Source organism: Physeter macrocephalus, chromosome 11 (genome assembly GCF_002837175.3).
Source record: "Physeter macrocephalus isolate SW-GA chromosome 11, ASM283717v5, whole genome shotgun sequence".
NCBI lineage: Eukaryota > Metazoa > Chordata > Mammalia > Artiodactyla > Physeteridae > Physeter > Physeter macrocephalus.
In genome coordinates, this window is record NC_041224.1 from 49276668 (window position 1) to 49288944 (window position 12277).

A 12277-nucleotide genomic window follows, 5' to 3' on the forward strand; every position below is an offset into this window, starting at 1 on the left:
TTTTCTTGACTTACTTCACTCCACTCTGTATGACAGACTCTAGGTCCATCCACCTCACTACAAATAACTCAATTTCGTTTCTTTTTATGGCTGAGTAATATTCCATTGTATATATGTGCCTCATCTTCTTTATCCATTCATGTGTTGATGGACACTTAGGTTGCTTACATGTCCTGGCTATTGCAAATAGTGCTGCAATGAATATTGTGGTATATGACTTTTTGAATTATGGTTTTCTCAGGGTATATGCCCAGTAGTGGTATTGCTGGGTCATATGGTCGTTCTATTTTTAGTTTTTTAAGGAACCTCCATACTGTTCTCCATAGTGGCTGTATCAATTTACATTTCCATCAACAGTGCAAGAGGGTTCCCTTTTCTTCTTCTTTGGAGAAATGTCTATTTAGGTCTTCTGCCCATTTTTGGATTGCTTTGTTTGTGTTTTTGATATTGAGCTGGCAGGCAGATTCGTAACCACTGCGCCACCAGGGAAGCCCTCTTATAGCATTTTTGATCAAAACACTATGTGCAAGAAATTTCTCTAGATTATAAAAGATGCTACAAACAATCATAAAGATTCCTGTAAATGGGTAAGTGTCCTTTATCAGGCTTAGATAAGTGTCACCATTGCTTTATGACCCATGACATAAATATCTTGGACTAAATGCAGATAGTCTCTAATTCTTCTAGTTTAGCAAACCCATATTTGTGGAATTTGTGAACGAAAGGATTCTCTACAAGAGCTGGTTCTCAGTACATTTCTAACTATTAATCATTCAAGGACAAGTCCAGAAATGTTAAGCTTAACACTTTGAAATGTAGGTTTTTACAGAAGTTTTTTTTTTTTTTTTTTGTGGTACACAGGCCTCTCACTGTTGTGGCCTCTCCCGTTGCGGAGCACAGGCTCCGGACGCACAGGATCAGCGGCCATGGCTCACGGGCCCAGCCACTCCGCGGCATGTGGGATCCTCCTGGACCGGGGCACGAACCCGTGTCCCCTGCATCGGCAGGCGGACTCGCAACCACTGTGCCACCAGGGAAGCCCCTTTACAGAAGTTTTTAGAGCACGATTTCTGATAGATCGGGACCTACCCAATGATCTAGAGGTCTTACCTGACAGAATTTCCAGCTGATTGCTGCTTTCGCATTCCACTTTCTCCTTACTCTCTTTTCCCCAGGCTTAAAAGGATTTCAGGGGCAGAAAAGCCCTCACCAGCGATGGGGTCCATGCAGGATGATCTCAAGACCTGAGGAAATGTTTGGTAACTCATAAAACAGTTCAGAGACCCTATTTTAGTATTTGGTATCTTTTAAAATTGGCTTTCTAAAAATAAAGAAAAAAAGAAAGTTAAGGTGGTTTTGGCATTAGGGCTAAAGTAAAAATGATGATATAATGCTTTCTTAGATTAATTTTTAAATGTCATATATGTTATTTTGTGTACAGTCATTCCAGTTCTGTTCCTAAGCACAAATATCTGGCATTTCACTAAAATTTTTGTGATATGATGGTACATTGAAAAACTTGGCCACAATACTTTGCGGCTCTTCTCATCAATAAGATGAGAAAAGAAACTACCTGGTTCTCTCCCGTCTCTTGAATGAATCTGGGCTGACTGTTTGACTTGCTTTGACCAATAGAATGTGGTGGAAGTGACACTGTATAAGTCCGTAGAGACTCACCTTCAGGGAGCCTTGCAGCTCCTGGTTTTTCCTTCTGGGAACACTGCCCTAAGACCACCATGTAAGGAAACTGGTCTAGCCTACTAAAGATGAGAGGACATAAGGAGAAGAACCAATGGCCAGCCCTGTGACAGAGGCTGTCTCGGACCTTCCAGCCCAGGTAACCCTCCAGCTGAATGCAGCCCTATGAGTGAGCCCAGACAAAACCTCCACCTTTTGAAGGGTGAACCCCAAAGAACTGGAGCTATCATTAGTCATCACTATATTTCTGTTGCATTCATCTATTGCTTTGTAACTAGCTATCCCAAAACTTAGTGGTTTAAAACAACCCCTGTGCATTTACTCACAGCTATGCAATTTGGGTTCGCTGGACTTAGCAGTACAGCTCTTTGCCTGAGGCTGGGAATTCAAGACAGGTTTTCCCACAAGTCTGGTGTCTCACTGTGACAGCTGGAACATCAAGGGCTTGGCCAGTGTGACACTGTGATAAAATAAGACATCTATATTTGGTCTTCGTCCCAGGTCCTATCACAGAGCTCTTAAAATTTTTGTGATTTCCTGAGTGATGTGGTGAGAGAAGCATCTTTGTTAATCACAATAAACCCCTTTCAACCATGCTTGAGTTTATGTTAATAAGATGAATGGTGGCCAAAAGCCCCAGGATACAGGCTGGTCACCAGAGGAACCAACCAAGTGACTAGAGGATTAGAACTTTTAGTCCCACCCCCAGCCTCCATGGAGGGGAGAGAAGCTGGAGACTGAGTTAATCATCAATGGCCAGTGATTTAATCAATCATACCTACAAAATGGGACCTTCATAAAATGACTAAACTATAGATTGTTCAGAGAGCTTCTAGTTTGGTGAACATGTCTATGTGCCGGGAGGATGCACACCCCAAATTCACGGGACAGAAGCTCCTGTGCTCAGGATTCTTCCAGACCCCACCCCATGTACCTCTTCCTTTGGCTGTTCCTCTGTACCCTTTACAGTATCCTTTATAATAAGCAGAGTGTTTCCCTGAGTTCTGAGCCATTATAGCAAATTATAAAACCTGAGGGGAGGGTCGTGGGAACTCCTGATTCGTAGCCAGAAGTTGGACAGAAGTTGGACAGAAGTGTGGGTAACCTGGGGACCCACTTTTGCATAGTGGGACTGATCCCTTAACCTGTGTGCTAACTCTAGATTAATAATGTCAGAATTGAATTAAACTGTGGGACACCACTTGGTGTGCACAGAGAATTGGAGAATTGCTTGGTGTGGAAAATCTACACACTTGGCATCAGAAGTGCTACGAGCAGAGAAACAGTTTTCTTTGAGCCAGGCACCTTTCAGCTCTCCATCTGGGTGGCTGGACCTCTTTCCATGTGGCTTGGGGCTCCAAGGGGGCAAACGTGGGAGCTGCACAGTCTTTTAAGACCTCGCACAGTATCACTTCTGTTGCTTCTATTTGTCAAAACAGGTCACGAAGCCAGCCCAGACTCAAGGGGAGGAGAAATAGACTTCTGGTCTCTATGCGAGGACACAAAAGATTTTGTGGCCATCTTTTTTTTTTCTTTCTTAAATTTATTTTATTTAATTTATTTTTGGCTGCGTTGGGTCTTCGTTGCTGTGCGCGGGCTTTCTCTAGATGGGTCGAGCGGGGGTTACTCTTCATTGCGGTGCGTGGGCTTCTCATTGTGCTGGCTTCTCTTGTTGCGGATCACAGGCTCTAGGTGCACAGGCTTCAGTAGTTGTGCTCACAGGCCTAGTTGCTCCACAGCATGTGGGATCGTCCCGGACCAGGGCTCGAACCCGTGTCCCCTGCATTGGCAGGCGAATTCTTCCCTGCACCACCAGGGAAGCACTTTGTGGCCATCTTTATAATCTATCGCAATCCATCCTCTGGCCATAAATTATTGGCATTTCTCCCTTATGCAAAACACATTCATCTCTTCCAGTACCTCCCAAAGTCTCACCCAGTATGGCAGCTGCTCAGTGCCCAGAATATCATCATTTGGATCAGGTCTGGATGTGGATGAGGTTGCTTGGGTGTGGCTTTTCTCAGTCTGGAAACCTGTGAACTAAAAATTCAAGTTATCAGCCACCATCACCAACCCCCTCCCCCAAGCCCACATGCAGTGGTGAGAGAGGGATAAGGTAGCAGCGGATGCTCCCGTTCTCAGGCAGAGGACGTTAAAGGCACGTAGCAGGCACGGGTCCTTAGCAGTTCTAAAAGCCAGCTGTACACATGCTGCCAGTTTCCCTAGGTCTGGAGGGAGGGACTATTACTTGGCTGGGGCCTGCTTCTGCTCCCTCCTCCACCACACCCCGCCAAATGACCACCACATTACCTTGTTGGTTTTTTTTTCTTGCCATTTGAAATGATCTTGTTTATGAATTTTCTAATATGTTCACTTTTTTCCTCAATCCATTGTTCTTGGCTGTTGGCTGTGTCCTCTGAGACCTTTTTCCTTTTCCATGAGAAATGGTTCATCTTTTTTTTTTTTTTGCGGTATGCGGGCCTCTCACTGTTGTGGCCTCTCCCGTTGCGGAGCACAGGCTCCGAACACGCAGGCTCAGAGGCCATGGCTCACGGGCCCAGCCGCTCCGCGGCGTGTGGGATCTTCCCGGACCGGGGCACGAACCCGTGTCCCCTGCATCGGCAGGCGGACTCTCAACCACTGCGCCACCAGGGAAGCCCAGAAATGGTTCATCTTTGAGGCTGATTTCTCAGTCTGCTTCTTGCTCATGAAAAGGTGGGAGCCCAGAGGTCTCTTTTCATTTTCAACCGTCTTTGTTCCTTTACTGTAAGTGTGTACAGTTCCTTTTAAAATGTTGTGGATGTTCTGTATGGTAAATTATAATCTACTCCATTAGACAAGAGTCACACACCGATCCACACATCTCTTGGGAACAGGCCCTCTGCATTTTGGGCTCTGATGTCTTAAAATAGGTCTTACAGCCACACCCTCAACTTGATCTTGACTAAGATCACATTTTGCTGGCAGCATCCTGAGGCCATTTATTACTTTTTCTGCTTGAAAACTGAAATTCTCATTCATCCTTCCTTCCCATATTTTATGACAGGCAGCTAAAAGAAGCAGATTAGCCCCTTTGGCATTCTACTTGGAAGTTTCCTTTGGACAGATCCACAAGTTCATTCAATACATTTTCTATCTTACATGCTACCACAGTCATCAGCTTTACCAGTTGTTCCCCAGCTTTACAACACAGATGACCATCTTTCCAGCATTCAGTTTCCTCACTGCCTTTGCCACCCTTCCAGCCTTCCTCCATGGCTCAACCTCAAAATCACCTGCTTTAGGTTTCCGTTACAGAAGCACCCCACTTCCAGGTGCTACTTTCTGTTTCAGTTTTCTATTGCCATGTAATTAACCACCCCCCACAATGACTAAAAACAGTGATTGATGGTTTCTCATGATTTTGTGGGTCGACTGCAGTAATGTGACCACATTCTTTTAGGAGCTCGGTGGCGCTGCACTGTCCAAGGTGAACTCTCAACCTCCAGAGGGTGTCTCCATGTGGCCCCTCATCACTCACTAGTCTAGCTCAAGTCACTTTTCAGCATGGTGGCTAGCTTCCAGAGAGAGTGTTCCAAGAGGACAAGCTCTAGTGTGCAAGTGCTTATCCAGTCTCCTTTTACCATGCTTGCTAATGTCCCACTGGCCAAAGCAAAGCGCACGACCAAGTAAACTTGCTTATGAATTTTCTAATTTGTTTACTATTTTTCTCTACCTACCAAAATATAGTATAAGGGGTTCTTGTCTACTTTGTTCATAGCTGTATTCCCAGAATTCCAAGTAGGTCCAGTACATACTAAGTACTTAATAAACTTTTTCTTTTTCTTTTTTTTTTTTTTCTGGCTGTGTGGCATGCAGGATACCAAGGACATGACTATTGGAAGGGATGATTTGCTGGGGGTCACTGTCTACCACACTCTCCAGCTGTATGTCTGACCAGTTTCTCCCTTGTTTACTATGCTGAATTTACACTGTGTTCCTTGCTGTTCCCTGACACAGAAATCTCTTCCTTGCCTCAGTCTTTTTGATTTTCTATGCTTGGTTCACTCTATACCCAGTCTTCAAATTGCTGTTCTTTTATATTCTTCAGGTATCAGCTAAAATGTCACACCTCCCCTCCCTCCACCAGGCCGAGTCACTATCACATTACCTTGTTCCTTTCTTGACATTTGAAATAAATCTGTTTATGAATTTTCTAATTTGTTTACTATTTTCCTCTCCCTACCAAAATATAATATCAGGGGTTCTTGTCTACTTTGTTCATAGCTGTATTCCCAGAATTCCAAGTAGGTCCAGTACATACTAAAGTACTTAATAACCTTTTTCTTTTTCTTTTTTTTTTTTTTTTTCTGGCTGTGCAGCATACAGGATCTTAGTTCCATGACCTGGGATTGAACCCGTGCCCCCTGCAGTGGAACCAAGGAGCCTAACCACTGGACCACAAGGGAATTCCCAATAAATGTTTCTGACGTGTGATGAATGAACAAATGGATGAACTAACTAAATCAGCGTAAAGAAATTTATAAGTAAATATGTTTATTTTTATAGAAACTGTATCAAAGTTTTAAACAACTATTGACTACTAAAAATCAGGAGTGATCCAGAAAAAGTCTTTTTGAGAACTGGACGGAACAATGGTTATAGCTTGCTGAAATATTTAAAATAAATGATATACTTGAGATTTGTTTCAAGATAATCTGGAGAACATGGGGAAAATGGATTGGAGTACAGAGAAAATGAGACTGACTGTGAATTGATACTTATTTAAATTGGGTTAAGGGTACATGAAGGTTCATTAACATATCTGTTTGAAATTTCCATAATAAAAAGTTTTAAAATTACATGTAGATTATTAAGGGACTGAAGAGCATTGGAAAGACTGTGAGAAATACTCATAAGTATGAACTAATTTATTAATATTCCTACTTCTCCTACATCTTTTAGAAAGGGATATGATGGGAAGCACTTTAAAGATCATCTAGAAATGTCATTGGCTATATAATCTGAAGGTTATTTAGATGTTGCATTTAACCTGTAACAGACCTTATTTTAAAATATTCCTGGAACTTTGCATGTGGAACAGATTTCGGTAAAGCAAGTCATTTCCCCATTGATTTCCATTCAATTTTAAAGACATGCTCTCATACCTCCTGCTGATTTCCCTGACTGCTAATTATAGCCCAAGGTAGGAGATGGGAAGTGCAGAGCTCATGTAAGCATTGACATTTTGCCTTGATCTGGGGCTCAATCAGGTTTCTGATGCAACAAATTTTTATGTTCTCTGCCTGGATCAAGAAGAAGCCAGGGAGAGCAGGAGTTTGCCTCCACAGATGCCACCCTCAAACTGACAGCTGCTTTGCCTGGCTTTGTTATCAGTCTGGGGAGTTGCTAGTCTGTTGGCAGAATTAAATTAATAAGGACTTTTAATGGTTTTGTCCCTGGTATCAAGGAACCTGAAGACTTCAAGGGCTTAGGAACAAGTCCAGCCTTAAGCATTATATAATATTTGCCATCCAGAACTAGAAGAAGACTAATGTGTTTGGGGGCTGTCATATCCTGGACATTCATTTAAGGGATCAGGGCCATGGGGCCAAAATCACTCAGCACAAAGCTTATTCATGAGTGAGCAATGGAATCGATGATGTGGTTATTGGGGCAGAAGACCAGGTGACTGGTTTCCAGGCAAAGCAGTGAGCTCTCCCGTTCCCAGAGACCCCCAGATTTATTATAACTAGGCAAATCCATTCAGGAAGACCATTCTGCTGGGCATCTCTGCCTCTGGAATAGAGATAAGGAAACAAGTATGAATTTGTTTTAATGGAAGTCTCTTTGCTGGGGGATTTGTCCTCACTCAAAATTCACACACACCCCTACATTTAATGCTGTCTGATTATAAAAATGGTTGGAGAAAGGCCAAAACACAGAAATAGAGGTGTGTGTGGGGAAGAGACCTGGGGTAAGAGAAGCATAACAGTTTAGGGTGCTCTCAGCTGCAAGTAACAGTGAACTGCAAGTGTGGGTTAACTTCAGGCAGCTTCATGTTCTCAGGGAGGCCCTGAATTTATACTGGAGGCCAGGGGCCAGGTGGCCTGAGTATTGGTCTTGAGTCATCACTTTTCTCACCTTTCCAAACCCCGTTTTCCCATTTGAACAAGGAGGGAGTGGTCTAACTTCTCTGAGATATCAGGATCTAAAGATCCAGGAATATTTGGTGTGTAGTTCCTGTAGGTGGGGAGTAGATCATGGACAAGTGGAGGAACTAGTTCCTCATTTTGTGATTATGTTCAAAGGCCCACATTGACCTTGGCTTTTTGGAATAAGTTAAATGAAGGTACCTGCCACAGTGCTCAATGAATGTGTCTCCTGCTTCCTTCCGATAGGTGAAGCCCACCTTCCATATGTAGGACCACATCACCTAGACAAGAGAGAGAAGCAGTTCTGATTTGCAAATGCAAACACAAGCCTATGTCAAGACTTCCTTTCAAAAGGGGCTTATTAAATTAAAAAAATATACATTTGCATAGCATAATTTCACATAGACAAGAGTAGACTCCAATCACAAAAATAAAAATATAAAAATGTTATATTCTTATTGGAATTCAGTTAGATTTGAGGATGTTACCATTTACAGACTCACATGATAAAATAGTAGTTTAATCAAAGATCTGTTTAATGCAAATATTTGGAGTCCTACCAGAAAGACCATAAGGCTATTGTCAAATCAGTTAAATGTCTGTTACAAGCAGTAAGGGTGACCATCTGCTGTGGTTGGCAAAAAATTAACATATTTCAAAATGCAAACACTTCTCAGTCTACCCCTACAGACCTCAAAGCAGGCATCTTGGCTATAGACAATTTGGATCTAATATCTAGTACTTCAACTAAAACGATATCCAATGTCTTTAAACAGACAAGAGATATTGGATAATAAATGTTCCATTTATTCGCTATTATGAAAGATGACAAGTTCTTAGCTTATTAATACTTTGTGCCTTGTTGAGAAACTCAATCTGAAAATCACTGGTGTTAATTCAATTAGGCAAACAAGGTTTGTGCCCTTGCTATAGACAGCTCATTGGGCTCCATTCTTTGAGGTATACAATGAAAGGAGCCTTCCGGGAGCCTCCAATTTAGTGGGGGCTATGGATACGCACGTTTGCCCATACAAGGCAGAATACTATCACAGAGGCCGAATCCATTGCCACAGGAGTCTTCTTATTTTATAGGCTTGTAAGGCAAAGGTTACCCCTAAGATGGCAGTTGCGGTGGATTTTGAAGGAAAGTATGACCTCAGTTAAAGAAAAAAGAAGTACAGAGCACAGCCTGAGCAAGATTAACAGGCACAGGAATGCACTCTACTCAGGACACAGCACGTGGTCCTGTTTGGCTACATGCATTTTGTAAGATGAAGCTCAAAAAGTTGTGTGGGAACAATGGTGGGCATCTATTATGATTTTTGCCTGGCTTTGATTCTCCTTCTTCTAGAAGCAGCACCATGGTTTTCCCTTGGGAATCTATGCCTGCCCTCTTTTTCAGCTCATGTGGCTTGAAGGAGCTGATTGTGCAATGCCATGAATACCATCTAAAAAGCTTGGATTTTGAGTTCCATATTTCAAATCTCTTATTTAATAAAAGGGAGAATCATGAAACCCCTTGTAAATGAAAAAATGTTCAAACATGTACAGAAGTAAAACAAAACAAAACAGTGAATCTCTATAAGCCCCATACCCAGACTAAACAATTATAGGCATACCTCATTGTATTGTGCTTTGGTTTATTGCACTTTGCAGATAACGTGTTTTTTACAAATTGGAGGTTTGTAGCAAGCCTGAGTCGAGCAAGTCTACCAGTGCCATTTTCCCAACAGCATTATTTCTAAATTAAGGTATGTACATTGTTTTTTTTTTTTAGAAATAATGCTATTTCACATTTAATAGACTACAGTATAGTGTAAACATAACTTTTATATGCACTGGAAGACCAAAAAATTCATGTGACTCGCTTTATTGCAATATTCACTTGATTGCAGTGGTCTGAGACCAAAGCTGCAATATTTCTGAGGTATGCCTGTGTCAAGATTTTATCATTCTTCCTCTATCCTCCGCTCTGTCTTTTGCCAAAGTATTTCAGAGTAAATCCTGGACATCCTGTGTTTTCAATTCTATGTATTTTAGCATGCGTCTCTAAAAAGTATGGACATTTTCTTACAAACAAAATGCCATCATCACACTTAATGATTCTTTGGGATTGACTAATCCCCAGTCCATCTTAAAATTTCCACTGCTATATTTAAAATAGATAACCAACAAGGACCTACTGTATAGCACAGGGAACTCTGCTCCATATTCCGTAATAACCTAAATGGGAAAAGAATTTGAAAGAGAATGGATACATGAATATGTATAACTGAATCACTCTGCTGTACACCTGAAACTAACACAACATTATTAATCAACTATACTCCAAGATAAAATAAAAATTAAAAAACAAAATAAAGTAAAATCTCCCTGATTATCTAAAAAATGTCTTTGGTTAGCTGGCTTGTTTAAATCATGTTCTAAACAAGGTCCACACACGGAATGTGGTTTTTATAGCTCTTCAGTTTATTTTAATCCACAGCAGCCCTCCTCACCCCACCTTTTTTCTTTATGCTGTTGTCTTGTTGAGATACCCATGCAAGTCATCCCTTAGAATGCTCCTGATTCTGTATTGGTCTGGTTGCTTTCCTGGGGGTGTTATTTAACTTGTTCCCTTATCTCCTGTATTTATGAATAGAAGTATCCTAATATCTTACTTGCCCACATTTATTAATAGTAATGCAAAGACTGGTACGTGGGTTCAGGTGGTGACAGCCTGATTCTTCCATTATAAAATTTCCTATTCATCTACTACCTACTGGTTTATTCCGTTAATGAAATTTGCCTGAAGCTCCTATTTCATTAGGGGTAGGGATTGCAAAGTGGTGATTTTCTAATTTTATCACTCCTTCCACACTTATTATTTGGAATTTTTTACTAAAGAAAAATTTTCCCTGTGTCACGTTGGCAATTTGGTTATTCTAAATACAGTTGATATAGGAAAGGCAAATTTCCTTATAATTGGTCAATTTTCAATATACTACTTAAAAAAATAACGTTGAAAAATGTAAAACATAACAGATACAGAAAACCACATAAAATAAAGAATACCTTAATAAATTATTGTAAGCAAACACCTTTGTAACCACCACCTAGATGAGGAAACAGAACTTTGGCAGCTACCCCAGAAGCCATTCGAATTTCCACTTATTCTCATTTTTATGATAACCATTTCCTTGCTTCTCTTTATATTTTATCACCCAAGTGTGCAACTCTAAACACTATAGTTAACTTTCTTCTATTTTTTATTTACTATGAACTTTAATATAACTTTTAAAAAAGTCTCTTTTAATCTACAGGTTCTCCTTCCACTGCTTTTTCTTTTTCTTCCTTGAAAGTTATTTGTTAAAGAAACTCAACTGTTTGGCCTGTAGTTTCCCAGACTCTGGATTTTACTGCTTGTATCGCCATGATGCCATGTTTCATGATCTGTGTACTTCCTGTAAATTGGTAATTGGGTACAGAGACTTGATTAGATTTCAGTTTAATTTTTGGAGGCAAGGCTACTTAATTGTGAACTGTACTCTTCTATATTGGGGCACATGATGTCTTTTTATTTCTCTCTTTGTGATATTAGTAGCTGTCAATGCCCATTGTCTAGATCCATTCAATTCATTAGGGATTGCAAAATGATGATATTCCAATTTTATCACTCCCTTACTTATTAGCTAGAACATTTCTATATAGAGTAGCCCCCCCTCATCTATTATTTGATTATGCAGTAGTATAGCTCACATAGGAAAGGCATGATAAATATTTGATTCTTTCCCTTTACCCAGTTTTAAAAATAATAAGTTGGTTGCCTATCACCCTCAAAAGGTGACCAATTAATTTTTTAGGATCATTAAAACTCATGGATTAAAACATTTTCAGTGTGTCAATCCCATGAAGTTATTATCCCTATGGAGTTTAATAGTTCCATCTCTGGCCAGTGGCAGCTTCTTCAAGTTGGGTCTTATGTCCTTTTGACATGACCTCAGTAGTATTTGATAGTTTCCTTGCTATTGTATGGCAAGATATTCCATGAGTTTACACTGATACTTCCAATGCAAAGTCAGGACTGTAATGTTTTTACTTAACATCTTCTGTTTTACATCGGTATCACCTTTCTTCTGAGAATCCAGGTTCTCAGAGACCAGAGAATGATAGAATTAGAAGATCACACAATTAAAGTTTGCATGGTCTTGCATTATGCCCACTACAGTCTCAGCAAAATCACCCATTCTACCATCACCAATATTACTGAAACAGTTTAAAAATTGTTTGCATATACTCTCTCCATTTTCTATAGTTTGATTTTATATACATTTTCAGAGCATATAGCCAATACATAGTATGCTCTTTCCTCTCTAACCCTCATGTCGTCTTTGTTTTACAAGTAAATAGGTATTTAATGCTCACCACCGGTCCTTAGGTTGACATCTCTCTAGTCATTTGGACAT

General features: G+C 40.6%; 1 long non-coding RNA gene across 3 annotated transcripts in view; it reads right to left on the minus strand.

Annotated features, from left to right (window-relative positions):
- Positions 1-11345, minus strand: part of LOC114487136 (uncharacterized) — a 65117-nt gene extending 53772 nt beyond the window's left edge. Inside the window, exons 1-5 of one of the 3 annotated variants that reach the window (XR_003681882.2) lie at positions 11196-11345; positions 10016-10055; positions 8034-8113; positions 3634-3738; positions 1111-1244 (exon numbers count right to left, since the gene is read on the minus strand). This is a non-coding gene — a long non-coding RNA (uncharacterized lncRNA). Of the gene's footprint in view, positions 1-1110; positions 1245-3633; positions 3739-4371; positions 8114-10015; positions 10056-11195 lie in introns of those variants that run through there. The other 2 variants (XR_008618562.1, XR_008618561.1) reach the window with 2 other exon arrangements.
- Positions 11346-12277: the final 932 nt, after the last annotated feature.